We start from the raw sequence: 20,223 nt of genomic DNA, 5'->3' as shown, positions 1-20,223 counted from the left end.
CACTTATATGTTTCACTGTAAACACCTGGTCCACACACCCCCTACCTTTCCTAAAGCCTCCTTGTTCATCTGCTATCCTATTCTCCGTCTTACTCTTAATTCTTTCAATTATAACTCTACCATACACTTTACCAGGTACACTCAACAGACTTATCCCCATATCATAAAAATCTTTGAAAGGGTCCTAAGAAGCAAGATCGCCACCCATCTAGAAACTAATCAATTACACAACCCAGGGAAACATGGGTTTAGAACAGGTCGCTCCTGTCTGTCTCAACTATTGGATCACTACGACAAGGTCCTAAATGCACTAGAAGACAAAAAGAATGCAGATGTAATATATACAGACTTTGCAAAAGCCTTCGACACATGTGACCATGGCGTAATAGCGCACAAAATGCGTGCTAAAATAACAACAGGAAAAGTTGGCCGATGGATCTATAATTTCCTCACAAACAGAACACAAAGAGTAGTTGTCAACAGAGTAAAGTCCGAGGCAGCTACGGTGAAAAGCTCTGTTCCACAAGGCACAGCACTCGCTCCCATCTTGTTCCTCATCCTCATGTCTGACATAGACAAGGATGTCAGCCACAGCACCGTGTCTTCCTTTGCAGATGACACCCAAATCTGCATGACAGTGTCTTCCATTGCAGACACTGCAAGGCTCCAGGCGGACATCAACCAAATCTTTCAGTGAGCTGCAGAAAACAATATGAAGTTCAACGATGAGAAATTTCAATTACTCACATATGGTAAACGCCAGAAGGGTGCTTTACACTACAGTTTTTAAACTGCAACATTAACACCTCTCCTTCAGAGTGCAGGCACTGTACTTCCCATCTCCAGGACTCAAGTCCGGCCTGCCGGTTTCCCTGAATCCCTTCATAAATGTTACTTTGCTCACACTCCAACAGCACGTCAAGTATTAAAAACCATTTGTCTCCATTCACTCCTATCAAACACGCTCACGCATGCCTGCTGGAAGTCCAAGCCCCTCGCACACAAAACCTCCTTTACCCCCTCCCTCCAACCCTTCCTAGGCCGACCCCTACCCCGCCTTCCTTCCACTACAGACTGATACACTCTTGAAGTCATTCTGTTTCGCTCCATTCTCTCTACATGTCCGAACCACCTCAACAACCCTTCCTCAGCCCTCTGGACAACAGTTTTGGTAATCCCGCACCTCCTCCTAACTTCCAAACTACGAATTCTCTGCATTATATTCACACCACACATTGCCCTCAGACATGACATCTCCACTGCCTCCAGCCTTCTCCTCGCTGCAACATTCATCACCCACGCTTCACACCCATATAAGAGCGTTGGTAAAACTATACTCTCATACATTCCCCTCTTTGCCTCCAAGGACAAAGTTCTTTGTCTCCACAGACTCCTAAGTGCACCACTCACTCTTTTTCCCTCATCAATTCTATGATTCACCTCATCTTTCATAGACCCATCCGCTGACACGTCCACTCCCAAATATCTGAATACGTTCACCTCCTCCATACTCTCTCCCTCCAATCTGATATTCAATCTTTCATCACCTAATCTTTTTGTTATCCTCATAACCTTACTCTTTCCTGTATTCACCTTTAATTTTCTTCTTTTGCACACCCTACCAAATTCATCCACCAATCTCTGCAACTTCTCTTCAGAATCTCCCAAGAGCACAGTGTCATCGGCAAAGAGCAGCTGTGACAACTCCCACTTTGTGTGTGATTCTTTATCTTTTAACTCCACGCCTCTTGCCAAGACCCTCGCATTTACTTCTCTTACAACCCCATCTATAAATATATTAAACAACCACGGTGACATCACACATCCTTGTCTAAGGCCTACTTTTACTGGGAAAAAATTTCCCTCTTTCCTACATACTCTAACTTGAGCCTCACTATCCTCGTAAAAACTCTTCACTGCTTTCAGTAACCTACCTCCTACACCATACACTTGCAACATCTGCCACATTGCCCCCCTATCCACCCTGTCATACGCCTTTTCCAAATCCATAAATGCCACAAAGACCTCTTTAGCCTTATCTAAATACTGTTCACTTATATGTTTCACTGTAAACACCTGGTCCACACACCCCCTACCTTTCCTAAAGCCTCCTTGTTCATCTGCTATCCTATTCTCCGTCTTACTCTTAATTCTTTCAATTATAACTCTACCATACACTTTACCAGGTACACTCAACAGACTTATCCCCCTATAATTTTTGCACTCTCTTTTATCCCCTTTGCCTTTATACAAAGGAACTATGCATGCTCTCTGCCAATCCCTAGGTACCTTACCCTCTTCCATACATTTATTAAATAATTGCACCAACCACTCCAAAACTATATCCCCACCTGCTTTTAACATTTCTATCTTTATCCCATCAATCCCGGCTGCCTTACCCCCTTTCATTTTACCTACTGCCTCACGAACTTCCCCCACACTCACAACTGGCTCTTCCTCACTCCTACAAGATGTTATTCCTCCTTGCCCTATACACGAAATCACAGCTTCCCTATCTTCATCAACATTTAACAATTCCTCAAAATATTCCTTCCATCTTCCCAATACCTCTACCTCTCCATTTAATAACTCTCCTCTCCTATTTTTAACTGACAAATCCATTTGTTCTCTAGGCTTTCTTAACTTGTTAATCTCACTCCAAAACTTTTTCTTATTTTCAACAAAATTTGTTGATAACATCTCACCCACTCTCTCATTTGCTCTCTTTTTACATTGCTTCACCACTCTCTTAACTTCTCTCTTTTTCTCCATATACTCTTCCCTCCTTGCATCACTTCTACTTTGTAAAAACTTCTCATATGCTAACTTTTTCTCCCTTACTACTCTCTTTACATCATCATTCCACCAATCGCTCCTCTTCCCTCCTGCACCCACTTTCCTGTAACCACAAACTTCTGCTGAACACTCTAACACTACATTTTTAAACCTACCCCATACCTCTTCGACCCCATTGCCTATGCTCTCATTAGCCCATCTATCCTCCAATAGCTGTTTATATCTTACCCTAACTGCCTCCTCTTTTAGTTTATAAACCTTCACCTCTCTCTTCCCTGATGCTTCTATTCTCCTTGTATCCCATCTACCTTTTACTCTCAGTGTAGCTACAACTAGAAAGTGATCTGATATATCTGTGGCCCCTCTATAAACATGTACATCCTGAAGTCTACTCAACAGTCTTTTATCTACCAATACATAATCCAACAAACTACTGTCATTTCGCCCTACATCATATCGTGTATACTTATTTATCCTCTTTTTCTTAAAATATGTATTACCTATAACTAAACCCCTTTCTATACAAAGTTCAATCAAAGGGCTCCCATTATCATTTACACCTGGCACCCCAAACTTACCTACCACACCCTCTCTAAAAGTTTCTCCTACTTTAGCATTCAAGTCCCCTACCACAATTACTCTCTCACTTGGTTCAAAGGCTCCTATACATTCACTTAACATCTCCCAAAATCTCTCTCTCTCCTCTGCATTCCTCTCTTCTCCAGGTGCATACACGCTTATTATGACCCACTTCTCGCATCCAACCTTTACTTTAATCCACATAATTCTTGAATTTACACATTCATATTCTCTTTTCTCCTTCCATAACTGATCATTTAACATTACTGCTACCCCTTCCTTTGCTCTAACTCTCTCAGATACTCCAGATTTAATCCCATTTATTTCCCCCCACTGAAACTCTCCTACCCCCTTCAGCTTTGTTTCGCTTAGGGCCAGGACATCCAACTTCTTTTCATTCATAACATCAGCAATCATCTGTTTCTTGTCATCCGCACTACATCCACGCACATTTAAGCAACCCAGTTTTATAAAGTTTTTCTTCTTCTCTTTTTTAGTAATTGTATACAGGAGAAGGGGTTACTAGCCCATTGCTCCCGGCATTTTAGTCGCCTCATACGACACGCATGGCTTACGGAGGAAAGATTCTTTTCCACTTCCCCATGGACAATAGAAGAAATAAAAAAGAACAAGAGCTATTTAGAAAAAGGAGAAAAACCTAGATGTATGTATATATATATATGCATGTGCGTGTCTGAAGAGGAAATTAAATCCTCATAAGAGTACATAACAAATTCTGGCCACAAAACAGAGCGAAACACCAACATCAAAGACCTGGGAGTGATCATGTCGGAGGATCTCACCTTCAAGGACCATAACATGGTATCAATCGCATCTGCTAGAAAAATGACAGGATGGATAATGAGAACCTTCAAAACTAGGGATGCCAAGCCCATGATGACACTCTTCAGGTCACTTGTTCTATCTAGGCTGGAATATTGCTGCACACTAACAGCACCTTTCAAGGCAGGTGAAATTGCTGACCTACAAAATGTACAGAGAACCTTCACGGCGCGCATAACGGAGATAAAACACCTCAATTACTGGGAGCACTTGAGGTTCCTGAACCTGTATTCCCTGGAATGCAGGCAGGAGAGATACATGATTATATACACCTGGAAAATCTTGGAGGGACTAGTACCGAACTTGCACACGAAAATCACTCGCTACGAAAGCAAAAGACTTGGCAGACGATGCAACATCCCCCCAATGAAAAGCAGGGGTGTCACTAACATGTTAAGAGACCATACAATAAGTGTCAGGGGCCCCGAGACTGTTCAACTGCCTCCCAGCATACATAAGAGGGATTACCAATAGACCCCTGGCAGTCTTCAAGCTGGCACTGGACAAGCACCTAAAGTCGGTACCTGACCAGCCGGGCCGTGGCTCGTACGTTGGTTTGCATGCAGCCAGCAGTAACAGCCTGGTTGATCAGGCTCTCATCCACCAGGAGGCCTGGTCAACGCCCCCGGGCCACGGGGGCGTTGACCCCCGGAACTCTCTCCAGGTAAACTCCAGGTACTACACTGCAGAACCATCAAAAGCACTGCTCAGAGCTAACAACAACATAACTGTTTTCAACTACAATATCAGATCTTTAAGTAAGCATTACGATGACCTCATAGCATTACTAAATTCCCTGCATGCCAGTATATCCATCATTACTCTCACCGAAACCTGGCTAAAGCCTGATACTACAGATGTCGATGCCATTCCTGGTTACACAGCCATACACAACTGTAGGCCAGATCAACAAAGGGGTGGCACAGCTATATACTACTCAGACCAACTAGAATGTATCACTAATACTTGCACAAGGGATGAACATGGGGAATGTATAATAGCTAAATTCAAATCCAAATAGTTACAAAAACCTCTAACAGTGATAAACATCTACAGAGTACCACAATCAAACATTAGCCATTTTAGTGAAAACCTAGGAAGTATAACTGATGCAAGCATGAACAAAGATCACTTACTATCAGGTGACTTCAATATAAATCTCCTGCAAGACCAGGACCCACAAGTTACTGAATTCACGAACACTATGAGTAACTGCATGTTGCTACCAACAGTAACAAAACCTACAAGAGTTACAGAGACTAGTGTTTCCCTACTAGACCACATCTGGACCAACACCATATCCCCTTAAAAATCAGGCATAATCACAGATAATACCACAGATCACTACCCTGCCTTCCTCATAACAAATCTTGGCAATTTACCCCAAGACACTACTAAAGTCACTTTCAGACTTCGCAATGAGGCAGCTATCAATAACTTCACAGCAGCAGTGACAAACATTAGCTGGCACACTGAGCTAGAAATCTATACAGATATTGACGAATGTATTAATAATTTTCTAAAAAAGACCCAATACCTCTATAACAAGTACTGCCACAAAAAAACTAAACAGATGACAGCTAAGAGACTGAATAGTCCCTGGCTAACACCCAGCATCCTCAAATCCATAAATATAAACCACCTTTACGAAAAACAGTACAGAATGGGTCACATAACCAAAGACCAAACAAAACGTTACTCGTCAATCCTAACCAGCCTCATAAGAAGGGCTAAAAAATTGTATTACGAGAACAGATTATCCAACTTACGAGGTGATATAAAAAAGATCTGGAAAACCCTATCAGAAATTCTAGGAACAAAAAAATATCACGAAATAGCGAAATTGAATTAACAAAACCAGATGAACCCCAACTCCAACCAACTGAAACAGCAGACTCAATAATTTCTTCTCCACTATAGGAAAAAACCTTGCCAATAAAATCCCAAGCTCAGATACCCCACCCAATGACTACCTCACTGGCAACTACCCAAACACACTATTCCTAGCTCCTACTAACCCTACTGAAGTCTCCCTTATTATCAACACACTAAAAAACAAGACAGGAGATTTAAATACCTTACCACCCTTTATATACAAAAAAGCATCATAAGTGCTATCACCAATCATTGCAACACTCTTTAACAAATCTATAGAATCCTCTACCTTCCTTACAGTTTTCAAAATAGCAAGGGTCACCCCGATCCATAAAGGAGGAGACCAAACAGACTTGAATAGCTATAGGGCAATATCCAACTTACACGCTCTCACTAAAATCTTCGAAAAATTAATTCATAAGCGAATCTATTCCTACCTCATCTCCCACAACATACTCAACCCCTGTCAATTTGGGTTCAGGCCTAATAAAAATACTAATGATGCTATAATACACATGCTAGAACACATATACACTGCAACAGAGAAAAAAGAAGTCCCACTGGGGATCTTCATTGACTTACATAAAGCTTTTGATACAGTTGACCATGACTTGCTCCATATAAAATTGTCGCACTCCCTCAACTACCTAAAGTCTTACCTAAGCAACAGAAGCCAATATGTGTACTGTACACAAATGGGGCAAACTCTTCTGCACAGCCAATTACAGTTGGAGTCACACAGTGAAGTATCCTAGGTCCTCTTCTCTTTCTCATATACATAAATGACCTACCAAATGCATCACAGCTACTCAAACCCACACTATTTGCAGATGACACTACATACGTCTTCTCTCACCCAAGCCCAGTCACGCTAGCCAATACTGTAAATACCGAATTACAGAAAATATCTACCTGGCTGAGGACTAACAAACCTACTCTAAACATTGACAAAACCTACTTCATTCAGTTTGGTAACAGAGCTAGAGACGTCCCTCTTAACATAATGATAAACGGATCACCTATCACAAAACTCACAGAGGGAAAATTCTTAGGAATCCACCTTGATAATAGACTCAAATTTCAAACACATATACAACAAATTTCTCAAAAAATTTCCAAGACCATAGGCATACTATCGAAGATACGGTACTATGTTCCACAGTCAGCCCTCCTAGCCCTATATCACTCACTTATTTACCCCTATCTCACCTATGGAATTTGTGCATGGGGCTCAACAACAATAAACCATCTCAGACCATTAATTACCCAACAAAAGGCTGCAGGCTGTGGCCCGGTGGCCTGGTGGCTAAAGCTCCCGCTTCACACACGGAGGGCCCGGGTTCGATTCCCGGCGGGTGGAAACATTTCGACACGTTTCCTTACACCTGTTGTCCTGTTCACCTAGCAGCAAATAGTTACCTGGGTGTTAGTTGACTGGTGTGGGTCGCATCCTGGGGGACAAGATTAAGGACCCCAATGAAAATAAGTTAGACAGTCCTCGATGACGCACTTACTTTCTTGGGTTATCCTGGGTGGCTAACCCTCCGGGGTTAAAAATCCAAATGAAATCTTATCTTATCTTATCTTAACAAATTCCCACTACAGGCAGCACACTCCACCAATATTCAAAACTCTAAACCTACTCACCATACAAAACATCCATACTTATTACTGCACCTACTACATACATAGAACACTTAACTCTGATATAAATCCTCCCCTCAAACGTCTCCTTACCAACCTCAACAGAGCACATGACCATAACACAAGGCACAGATCACTCTTTGATGTTCCTCGTGTCCACCTCACACTATTCAAAAATTCAATGCACGTAAAAGGCCCTAAAATCTGGAATATAAAATAAACACTGTTTATAAATTCAAGTCTCTTCTCAAAAATCGCTTACTCACCCACAACTAAATAAATACTGAATAATTGTATCTCGTAAATTGTATCTCATAAATGTTTCTCATTATTGTATCTCATAAATGTCTAACCTGTGACCCAATCAAACTTTGTTATTTTTTAAATTACATTACCTAACAGAATACTCCATTCTAATGAATGCACAGCAACACAGTAAATGACCATATGACCTGTCTTTGTAATACTCATTTGTGCTAAATTGTTATCTGTTTACAATAATGTTTTTACCACTGAATATATCATTGCTTAGTTAATCTTAAGTTAATTTTAAGCCTGCCCATAATGCTCTGCATACAAGGGGCTTTGGCATGTTGCACTTTAACCCTCTGACTGTCGCGGCCGTATATATACGTCTTACGAGGTACCGTGTTTGACGTATATATACTCATAAATTCTAGCGGCTTCAAATCAAGCAGGAGAAAGCTGGTAGGCCCACAGGTGAGAGAATGGGTCTGTGTGGTCAGTGTGCACCATATAAAAAAAATCCTGGAGCATACAGTGCATAACGAGAAAAAAAAAACTCCGACCATTTTTTTAATTAAAATGCCGACTTTGTGGTCTATTTTCGTATAGTATTTATGGGTGTATTCTCGTTTTCTTGGTCTCATTTGATAGAATGGAAAACATATTATAGAAAAAGAGATGATTTTGATTGATTTTACTATAAAAAAAACTGGAAATGGAGCTCAAAGTAAGGGAAATGTTTGATTTTTGCCAATGTTCAAAAATAAACTAATGACATCATTGTCCTAAATGTCCAACTAGCCATTCTAATATGCAGTCATGAATGGGTTGATGTTATTTATACAATTATTACAGTATTGCAGTAGTCTGCATAATAGTAAGTCTTCTATTTTTTGTTTGAATAAAAATTCAAAATAGAAAGCAAGAGTAATATCAGAGAGGCCTGGAGACATGACTGATGAACAAAAAAAATGTTATTTTAGATCCAGGAATGTCTGCACTGTTCATTCTGGACCTTATTTTGAAATTGTCATATTTTTTAATTTTCGTGAAATTGGCCAAATTGCAAATTTCTGACCACATTATTGGGTAGTTGAAATCGGTAAATGGGCAGTTTCTTGTACTCAATCGATAGAAAAAATGAAGTTCTAAAGAAATAGCTATGAGTTTGGTCGACTGGAACAACGGAATTAGCCGAAAATAGGGCTCAAAGTGGGCGAAATCGCCGATTTGTAAATATCGCCGAGGTCGCTAGCTTCACGAGAGCATAATTCCATCATTTTCCATCAAATTTCGTTTTTTTTGGTGTCATTACAATCGGGAAAAGATTCTCTATCATTTCATAAGAATTTTTTTTTTTTTTTAAATTTTGCGACACCAGGAGACACCTCAGGATTGGGGGCTGCGACAGTCAAGGGGTTAATAACTGTATTCCTTTGTACTTCTCTGTATCATGTTCAAATTAATAAATAAATAAATAAATAAATTATTATTAATTTAGGGAACTGGAGCACAAATCCAATTCTCTAGATCAAGAGCCCCTCCCCAAGGAACCTCCCACGATAGGGAATTTAGCATCCTGAAATCTCATTCGTATCCAGATGCGAAAAATCAACCGAATGATTGTTCATATCCTGGAAAATTCGCATGGTGTTGCGTTCATAAGCAGAGGTTCCATTGTGCTTGAATATGATGCTAATATCGACTCTACAGCTTATTTATCTATCAAAATTCATGTAATATGACATAAATAATATTAATAATATAGAAACATGATATATACTCTATAATGAATTAACCCCTTGACTGTCGCAACCCCCAACCCTGAGGTGTCTCGAGCTGTCGCAAAATTTAAAAAAAAAAAAAAAAAAATCTTATGAAATGATAGAGAATCTTTTCCCAATTGTAATGACACCAAAAAAAAAAACGAAATTTGATGAAAAACTGATGGAATTACACTCCTGTGAAGTTAGCGACCTTGGAGATATTTACAAATCGGCGATTTCGCCCACTTTGAGCCCTATTTAAGGCTAATTCCATTATTCCAGTGGACCAAACTCATAGCTATGTCTTTAGAACTCCGTTTTTTCTATCGATTGAGTACAAGAAACTGCCCATTTACCAACTTCAACTACCCAATAACGTGGTCAGAAATTTGCAATTTGGCCAATTTCACAAAAATTAAAAAATATGACAATTTCAAAATAAGGTCCAGAATGAACAATGCAGACATTCCTGGCTCTAAAATAACATTTTCTTTGTTCATCAGTCACGTCTCCAGGCCCCTCTGATATTACTCTTGCTTTCTATTATGAATTTTTATTCAAATACAGTGGACCCCCAGTTTACGATATTATTTCATTCCAGAAGTATGTTCAGGTGCCAGTACTGACCGAATTTGTTCCCATAAGGAATATTGTGAATTAGATTAGTCCATTTCAGACCCCCAAACATACACATACAAACTCACTTACATAAATACACTTACATAATTGGTCACATTGGGAGCTGATCGTAAACCGGGGGTCCACTGTATAAAATAGAAGATTTACTGTTGTGCAGACTACTGCAATACTGTAATAATTGTACAAATAACGTCAACCCATTCATGACTGCATATAAGAATGGCTAGTTGGACATTTATTGGACAATGACATCATTTGTTTACTTTTGAGCATCGGCAAAAATCAAACATTTCCCCTACTTTGCGCTCCATTTCCAGGTTCTTTTTATAGTAAAACCAATCAAACTCACCTCTATTTATATAATATGTTTTCCTTTCTATCAAATGAGACCAAGAAAATGAGAATACAACCATAAATACTATACGAAAATAGACCACAAATTCGGCATTTTAATTAAAAAAAAACAGTTTTTTTTTTTCTCATTATGCACTGTGTGCTCCAGGATTTTTTTTATATGGTGCACACTGACCACACAGACCCATTCTCTCACCTGTGGGCCTACCAGCTTTCTCCTGCTTGATTTGCAGCAGCTAGAATTCATGAGTACAGTAAACCCTTGCCTAACGAACGCATCGCATAACGTTAAATCTGCCTAGTGATACATTTTAATGCAAAAATTTTGCCTCGGCTAGCGCTAAAAAACTTGCTCAACGCGATTCGTTCGAGACGCGTCCACGTGCGGCCTGAGCCCGCCTCACTTGTTCCGTGGGTGTTCCGTGCCAGTGTTTACAAGCCAGCCAACGCGGTCGCTTCCAAGTACACAATCGGAAAATTTCATATTATCACAGCCTTTTTAGTGATTGCACCTGCAAAATAATATGTCACCATGGGCCCCAAGAAAGCTTCTAGTGCCAACCCTACAGGAAAAAGGGTGAGAATTACTAGGGATATGAAGAAAGTGATCATTGCTAAGTATGAAAGTGGAGTGCGTGACTCCGAGCTGGCTAGGTTGTACACAAAACCCCAATCAACCATTGCTACTATTGTGGCCAAGAAAATGGCAATCAAGGAAGCTGTTCTTGCCAAAGGTGCAACTTTGTTTTCAAAACAGAGATCGCAAGTGATAGAAGATGTTGAAAGACTGTTATTGGTGTGGATAAACGAAAAACAGATAGCAGGAGACAGCATCTCTCAAGTGATCATATGTGAAAAGGCTAGGAAGTTGCATGAGGATTTAATTAGAAAAATGCCTGCAACTAGTGGTGATGTGAGTGAATTTAAGGCCAGCAAAGGTTGGTTTGAGAGATTTAAGAATCGTAGTGGCATACACAGTGTGATAAGGCACGGCGAGGCTGCCAGTTCGGACCATAAAGCAGCTGAAAAATATGTGCAGGAATTCAAGGAGTACAGAGACAGTGAAGAACTGAAACCTGAACAAGTGTTTAATTGTGACGAAACAGGCCTGTTTTGGAAGAAAATGCCAAGCAGAACCTACATTACTCAGGAGGAAAAGGCACTCCCAGGACATAAGCCTATGAAAGACAGGCTTACTCTGTTGATGTGTGCTAATGCTAGTGGTGATTGCAAAGTGAAGCCTTCATTGGTGTATCACTCTGAAACTCCCAGAGTGTTCAGGAAAAACAATGTCCTCAAGGCTAATTTGTGTGTGCTGTGGAGGGCAAACAGTAAGGCATGGGTCACTAGGGACTTTTTCTATGACTGGTTACACCATGCATTTGCCCCACTGTGAAAAATTACCTCCTGGAAAATAAATTGGACCTTAAGTGCCTCCTGGTATTAGACAATGCTCCTGGTCATCCTTCAGACGTGACAGAGCGACTTTCTGCGGAAATGAGCTTCATTAAGGTCAAGTTTTTGCCTCCTAATACCACTCCTCTCCTGCAGCCCATGGGCCAGCAGGTCATTTCCAACTTCAAGAAACTGTACACAAAAGCTATGTTTGAAAGGTGCTTTGTAGTCACCTCAGAAACTCAACTGACTCTAAGAGAGTTTTGGAGAGATCACTTTAGCATCCTCAATTGTGTAAATATTACAGGTAAGGCTTGGGAGGAAGTGACTAAGAGAACATTGTACTCTGCTTGGAAGAAACTGTGGCCAGAATGTGTAGACAAAAGGGATTTTGAGGGGTTTGAAGCTAACCCTGGGAATCCTATGCCAGTTGAGGAATACATTGTGGCATTGGGGAAGTCCTTGGGGTTGGAGGTTAGTGGGGAGGATGTGGAAGAGTTGGTGGAGGAGGACAATGATTAACTAACCATTGATGAGCTGCTAGATCATCTTCAACAGCAAGAGGCCAGACCTGAGGAAACTGCTCCGGAGGAGGGGATAGAGAAATTGAAGTTGTCTACTTCAAAGATTAAGGAAATGTGTGCAATGTGGCTTAAAGTGCAAACCTTTTTTTATTAAAATCACCTTCACACAGCTATTGCAAGCCGTGCTTGTGACTATTACACTGACAATGTTGTGAAACACTTTAGGAATGTCATAAAGGAAAGGGGGAGGTACAGGCCTCTATGGACAGATATGTTGTACGACAGAGGTCCATTGACTCTCAAGCTGGTCCTAGTGGTATTAAAAGAAGAAGGGAAGTAACCCCAGAAAAGGACTTGCCACCTCAAGTCCTAATGGAAGGGGATTCCCCTTCAAAACATTAACACCATCCACACTCTCCCCTCCTCCCATCACATCAATCATCACCAGATCTTCAATAAAGGTAAGTGTCATGTAACTGTGCATGTCTTCTTCAGTTTGTGTGTATTAAAATTAATATTTCATGTGGTAATTTCTTTTTTTTTTTCATACCTTGGGGTGTCAGGAACGGATTAATTTGATTTCCATTATTTCTTATGGGGAAAATTAATTCGGCTAACGATAATTTCGCCTAACGTTGAGCTCTCAGGAACGGATTAATATCGTTAGACGAGGGTCCACTGTATATATATGTCAAACACGGTACCTCGCAAGACGTATATATACGACCAAAACAGTCAAAGGGTTAAATATGTCATGTATGTGATTAGTGGTGGCTGTGGCAGCTGCCATTCTCTTTCCTTCTGTGACCACACGTCTTCCCATTATTATATGAGAAAACGGAGTGTTTGTGAGGCTAACTGCAGCACATCACAGTTTCATAAGGAAAACACTGAAACAATGTATGTAATTTATAAATAAGAAATATTGCATAAAAACATAATAGAGAATGTAAAGAAATAAAGTGGTTATTTTATGTATACTATAGCACACACTTACCTTGGAGGAGATGATGGCAGAGGTTTAGGGTGATGGAAGATAGAGCAGGGCAGCATATGTTATCAGTGGCCCAATAAACCTCCAACAACATTGGTACAACATTGCTACAATCTTAATGCTACACTTTATTGCTGGCAGGAGCTATATATAGCCTTTATCGACTTCTGCCAATTTGGATTCAGGCCTAATAAAAATACTAATGATGCTATTATACACATGCTAGAACATACATACACTGCAATAGAGAAAAAAGAAGTCCCACTGGGGATCTTCATTGACTTACGTAAAGCTTTTGATACAGTTAACCATGACTTGCTCCACGTAAAATTGTCACACTATGGTATAAGAGGGCACTCCCTCAACTACCTCAAGTCATACCTCAGCAACAGAAGCCAATATGTGTATGCAAATGGGGCAAACTCTTCTGCACAACCAATTACAGTTGGTGTCCCACAGGGAAGTGTCCTTGGCCCTCTTCTCTTTCTCCTATACATAAATGACCTACCAAATGCTTCGCAATTACTCAAACCCACACTATTTGCAGATGACACTACATACGTATTCTCCCACCCGAGCCCAGTCACGCTAGCCAATACTGTAAATACCAAATTACAGAAAATATCTACCTGGATGAGGACTAACAAACTTACACTAAACATTGACAAAACCTACTTCATTCAGTTTGGTAACAGAGCTACAGATGTCCCTCTTAACATAATGATAAACGGATCACCTATCACAAAGCTAACAGAGGGAAAATTCTTAGGAATCCACCTTGATAATAGACTCAAATTTCATACACATATACAACAAATTTCTAAGAAAATTTCCAAGACTGTAGGCATACTATCGAAGATACGGTACTATGCTCCACAGTCAGCCCTCCTGGCCCTATATCACTCTCTTATTTACCCCTATCTCACCTATGGAATTTGTGCATGGGGCTCAACAACAAGTAACCATCTCAGACCACTAATTACCCAACATAAGGCTGCAGTTAGAATGATAAATTCTCACTATAGGCAGCACACTCCACCAATATTCAATACACTAAACCTACTCACCATACAAAACATCCATACTTATTACTGCACCTATTACATACATAGAACACTTAACTCTGATATTAACCCTCCCCTCAAACATCTCCTTGCCAACCTCAACAGAACACATGACCATAACACAAGGCACAGATCACTCTTTGATGTTCCTCGTGTCCATCTCACACTATGCAAAAACTCAATGCACATAAAAGGCCCTAAAATCTGGAATTCATTACCTGTAAATATAAAAGAAACACTACCTGTTTATAAATTCAAGTCTCTTCTCAAAGATCACTTACTCACCCAAAACCAAATAAATACTGAATAACTGAACCTTATAAATTGTATATCTTAAATGTTTCTCACAATTATATCACATAAATGTTAAACCTAAAACCCAATCTAACTTTATTATTTTTTAAATACACTACCTAACAGAATACTCCATTCTACTGAATGTACAACAATGCATACAACCATATGACCTGTCTTTGTAATACTCACTTGTGCTTTATAGTTATCTGTTTACATTAAAGTTTTATCACTGATTTCATCATTGCTTAGTTAATCTTAAGTTAATTTTAAGCCAGCCCGTAATGCTATGCATAGTATAAGTGGCTTTGGCATGCTGCTCTTATCTGTATTTTTTGTACCTCTGTATGTGTGCTCAAATTTTAAATAAATAAATAAATAAATAAATTGTAGAATCACTGAAGAATTCTATCATGTTTCTTGCCTTCTTTATCAAAGGGCTGGCACTCTGAACTTTCTTTGGGCTCATGGTGGCTTATGTCACAGTTGCAATCAATAAACAAGCACAAAAATTGTGAAATGTTTCAGATAAATGCTCACTCAACCAGTGACAGAGCCAGACTCAGACAGGTACACATGACAGTGGCAGACTCCTACGATTTCTGGATGGAGGTACGAAATGAGACCAAAATTTCACCCAAAAAACTGTTTTAAATCCAAATTCTACGATATTCAGACCACATGAAAACCGGAGTTCCACTGTACCTGCTTGTTAGACAACTCTCATAAGGTTGTATCCTGAGGAAGAATAAAGTTCACCAACAGAAATAAGCCATTACGATGAAAGTGACTTTGCTGGGTTATCCTGGGTTAGTAACACACTGGGTTATCCTGGGTTAGTAATGCTCTGGGTTATCCTGGGTTAGTAACACACTGGGTTATGCTGGGTTAGTAACACTGGGTTATCCTGGGTTAGTAACACTGGGTTATCCTGGGTTAGTAACACTCTGGGCTATCCTGGGTTAGTAACACTCTGGGTTATCCTGGGTTAGTAACACTCTGGGTTATCCTGGGTTAGTAACACTCTGGGTTATCCTGGGTTAGTAACACTCTGGGTTATCCTGGGTTAGTAACACACTGGGTTATCCTGGGTTAGTAACACTCTGGGTTATCCTGGGTTAGTAACACTCTGGGTTATCCTGGGTTAGTAACACTGGGTTATCCTGGGTTAGTAACACTCTGGGTTATCCTGGGTTAATAACACACTGGGTTATCCTGGGTTAGTAACACTCTGGGTTATCCTGGGTTAGTAACACTCTGGGTTATCCTGGGTTAGTAACACTCTGGGTTATCCTGGGTTAGTAACACTCTGGGTTATCCTGGGTTAGTAACTCTGGGTTATCCTGGGTTAGTAACACTCTGGGTTATCCTGGGTGAGTAACACTGGGTTATCCTGGGTTAATAACACACTCGGTTATCCTGGGTTAGTAACACTGGGTTATCCTGGGTTAGTAACACTCTGGGTTATCCTGGGTTAATAACACTCTGGGTTATCCTGGGTTAGTAATATCATGTGGGAGTTCGAACACGTGGATTGGGTAAAGAAATACTCACGTAGGCTGGTAGTACGTATAATTACAGATAATGTGGAGAGCGCCCTTACAGCCGTACCTTGTCTCCTTGCTCCTCTCGTAACACTGACCGGCCGCCCACAGTACCCATATGTGAGGGGGTCTTTGAAAAGTGCTAGGTCAGCACAATATGAGTTCAGACAGTGACTCAGGCAGAGACGGTTGGCAGTGAGTCAACCACCGACTGGTTACTGGTAACTGGTTACTACTACTGAGAGTAACACTCTGGGTTATCCTGGGTTAGTAACACTCTGGGTTATCCTGGGTTAGTAACACTCTGGGTTATCCTGGGTTAGTAACACTCTGGGTTATCCTGGGTTAGTAACACTCTGGGTTATCCTGGGTTAGTAACACTGTGGGTTATCCTGGGTTAGTAACACTCTGGGCTATCCTGGGTTAGTAACACTCTGGGTTATCCTGGGTTAGTAACACTCTGGGTTATCCTGGGTTAGTAACACTCTGGGTTATCCTGGGTTAGTAACACTCTGGGTTATCCTGGGTTAGTAACACACTGGGTTATCCTGGGTTAGTAACACTCTGGGTTATCCTGGGTTAGTAACACTCTGGGTTATCCTGGGTTAGTAACACTGGGTTATCCTGGGTTAGTAACACTCTGGGTTATCCTGGGTTAATAACACACTGGGTTATCCTGGGTTAGTAACACTCTGGGTTATCCTGGGTTAGTAACACTCTGGGTTATCCTGGGTTAGTAACACTCTGGGTTATCCTGGGTTAGTAACTCTGGGTTATCCTGGGTTAGTAACACTCTGGGTTATCCTGGGTTAGTAACACTGGGTTATCCTGGGTTAATAACACACTTGGTTATCCTGGGTTAGTAACACTGGGTTATCCTGGGTTAGTAACACTCTGGGTTATCCTGGGTTAATAACACTCTGGGTTATCCTGGGTTAGTAATATCATGTGGGAGTTCGAACACGTGGATTGGGTAAAGAAATACTCACGTAGGCTGGTAGTACGTATAATTACAGATAATGTGGAGAGCGCCCTTACAGCCGTACCTTGTCTCCTTGCTCCTCTCGTAACACTGACCGGCCGCCCACAGTACCCATATGTGAGGGGGTCTTTGAAAAGTGCTAGGTCAGCACAATATGAGTTCAGACAGTGACTCAGGCAGAGACGGTTGGCAGTGAGTCAACCACCGACTGGTTACTGGTAACTGGTTACTACTACTGAGAGTAACACTCTGGGTTATCCTGGGTTAGTAACACTCTGGGTTATCCTGGGTTAGTAACACTCTGGGTTATCCTGGGTTAGTAACACTCTGGGTTATCCTGGGTTAGTAACACTCTGGGTTATCCTGGGTTAATAACACACTCGGTTATCCTGGGTTAGTAACACTGGGTTATCCTGGGTTAGTAACACTCTGGGTTATCCTGGGTTAATAACACTCTGGGTTATCCTGGGTTAGTAATATCATGTGGGAGTTCGAACACGTGGATTGGGTAAAGAAATACTCACGTAGGCTGGTAGTACGTATAATTACAGATAATGTGGAGAGCGCCCTTACAGCCGTACCTTGTCTCCTTGCTCCTCTCGTAACACTGACCGGCCGCCCACAGTACCCATATGTGAGGGGGTCTTTGAAAAGTGCTAGGTCAGCACAATATGAGTTCAGACAGTGACTCAGGCAGAGACGGTTGGCAGTGAGTCAACCACCGACTGGTTACTGGTAACTGGTTACTACTACTGAGATTAACACTCTGGGTTATCCTGGGTTAGTAACACTCTGGGTTATCCTGGGTTAGTAACACTCTGGGTTATCCTGGGTTAGTAACACTGTGGGTTATCCTGGGTTAGTAACACTGTGGGTTATCCTGGGTTAGTAACACTGTGGGTTATCCTGGGTTAGTAACACTCTGGGTTATCCTGGGTTAGTAACACTCTGGGTTATCCTGGGTTAGTAACACTCTGGGTTATCCTGGGTTAGTAACACTCTGGGTTATCCTGGGTTAGTAACACTCTGGGTTATCCTGGGTTAGTAACACTCTGGGTTATCCTGGGTTAGTAACACTATGGGTTATCCTCGGTAACACTCTGGGTTATCCTGGGTTAGTAACTCTGGGTTATCCTGGGTTAGTAACACTCTGGGTTATCCTGGGTTAGTAACACTGGGTTATCCTGGGTTAGTAACACTCTGGGTTATCCTGGGTTAATAACACTCTGGGTTATCCTGGGTTAGTAACACTCTGGTTTATCCTGGGTTAGTAACACTCTGGGTTATCCTGGGTTAGTAACACTGGGTTATCCTGGGTTAGTAACACTCTGGGTTATCCTGGGTTAATAACACTCTGGGTTATCCTGGGTTAGTAACACTCTGGGTTATCCTGGGTTAGTAACACTCTGGGTTATCCTGGGTTAGTAACACTCTGGGTTATCCTGGGTAACACTCTGGGTTATCCTGGGTTAGTAACTCTGGGTTATCCTGGGTTAGTAACACTCTGGGTTATCCTGGGTTAGTAACACTCTGGGTTATCCTGGGTAACACTCTGGGTTATCCTGGGTTAGTAACACTGGGTTATCCTGGGTTAGTAAAACTCTGGGTTATCCTGGGTTAGTAACACTGGGTTATCCTGGGTTAGTAACACTGGGTTATCCTGGGTTAGTAACAAACTGGAGTAATAAACCAAATAAAATCATCATTGTTAGTAACCAGACTAACAACAACGTTGTCAGTCAAGTTTGTTAATATAGTAATGGTGAGGCAGCTGATAAACTGTTTCTTCCCTCCCTCCCCTCACATTTATCATATTATCTCAATATATATTAATATTCCTACTTACCTCATAAATCAATCTTTCACTGATTGTTACTACAACACTATATTGACCAGAATTGACAAAAAATGTCCAATAATTCTCTCCTGAACCCGGCACTCTTGTTGTTGTTGAGGTTCTGAGGCCGCCACACATTACACCGTATAATGTCGCACTCAAATCAAATCATTCGCTGCCTGACCACGGTAGAGTTTACCTGGAGTTTACCTGGAGAGAGTTCCGGGGGTCAACGCCCCCGCGGCCCGGTCTGTGACCAGGCCACCCCTCTGCTGTTTGTAGGCGAACTCCCTTGTCAGTTACCTGGCTAGTGGTGTGAAGTGGTGCTGTCACACCTCGGCTACAACATAGGTGCACGGTGATTGTCAAGATGGCTGTTAGTCTGAGACGACAGATAAATACTGTAGGCATTGAGCTACTTAAAGGAACGATAACGCCCAGTTCTGCGCAAGTCTTATTGCCAAAGATCATCCGGGAGACATATGGCGTACAAGATAGTGACTTGTATGGTGTAGCATTGAACGGAGGACAACGAATTTTCGTCAAACTGCTATCAGCAACGGTTTATGAATCGTTAGTCACCAGGTTTCAGGACGTGAGTCTTAACATCACACCAGCTGTCAGTGTAAGAATGATGGATGTTTCACGGCATTATACGTGGATCAAGCTACGCAACGTTCCCTTTGAGGCGGACGAGGCGGATATAAGGAAAGTTTTTGAGGAGTATGGGACGGTGCATTATGCTCAACGTGGTACATGGGCGGCAGGTGCCTATGCTGGTTTTCCAGAGGGTTCTTTCAACCTCAAAATGACTTTGAGGCACCCAATACCGTCATACGTGTATCTA

At 41.3% G+C, this 20,223-nt stretch overlaps 1 protein-coding gene across 6 annotated transcripts in view; it reads right to left on the bottom strand.

Moving 5' to 3' along the window:
• LOC138854993 (gastrula zinc finger protein XlCGF57.1-like) overlaps window positions 1-19,784 on the bottom strand; it is a 150,827-nt gene extending 131,043 nt beyond the window's left edge. For 3 of the 6 annotated variants that reach the window (XM_070101497.1, XM_070101498.1, XM_070101493.1), the window contains exon 1: window positions 19,386-19,535. The gene's annotated coding sequence lies outside the window, so the exon portion shown is untranslated. The other 3 variants (XM_070101495.1, XM_070101494.1, XM_070101496.1) reach the window with 3 other exon arrangements.
• Window positions 19,785-20,223: the final 439 nt, after the last annotated feature.

This window comes from Cherax quadricarinatus, chromosome 77 (genome assembly GCF_038502225.1).
Source record: "Cherax quadricarinatus isolate ZL_2023a chromosome 77, ASM3850222v1, whole genome shotgun sequence".
Classification (NCBI taxonomy): Eukaryota; Metazoa; Arthropoda; class Malacostraca; order Decapoda; family Parastacidae; genus Cherax; species Cherax quadricarinatus.
This window is presented reverse-complemented; position numbering and strand designations above follow the sequence as displayed.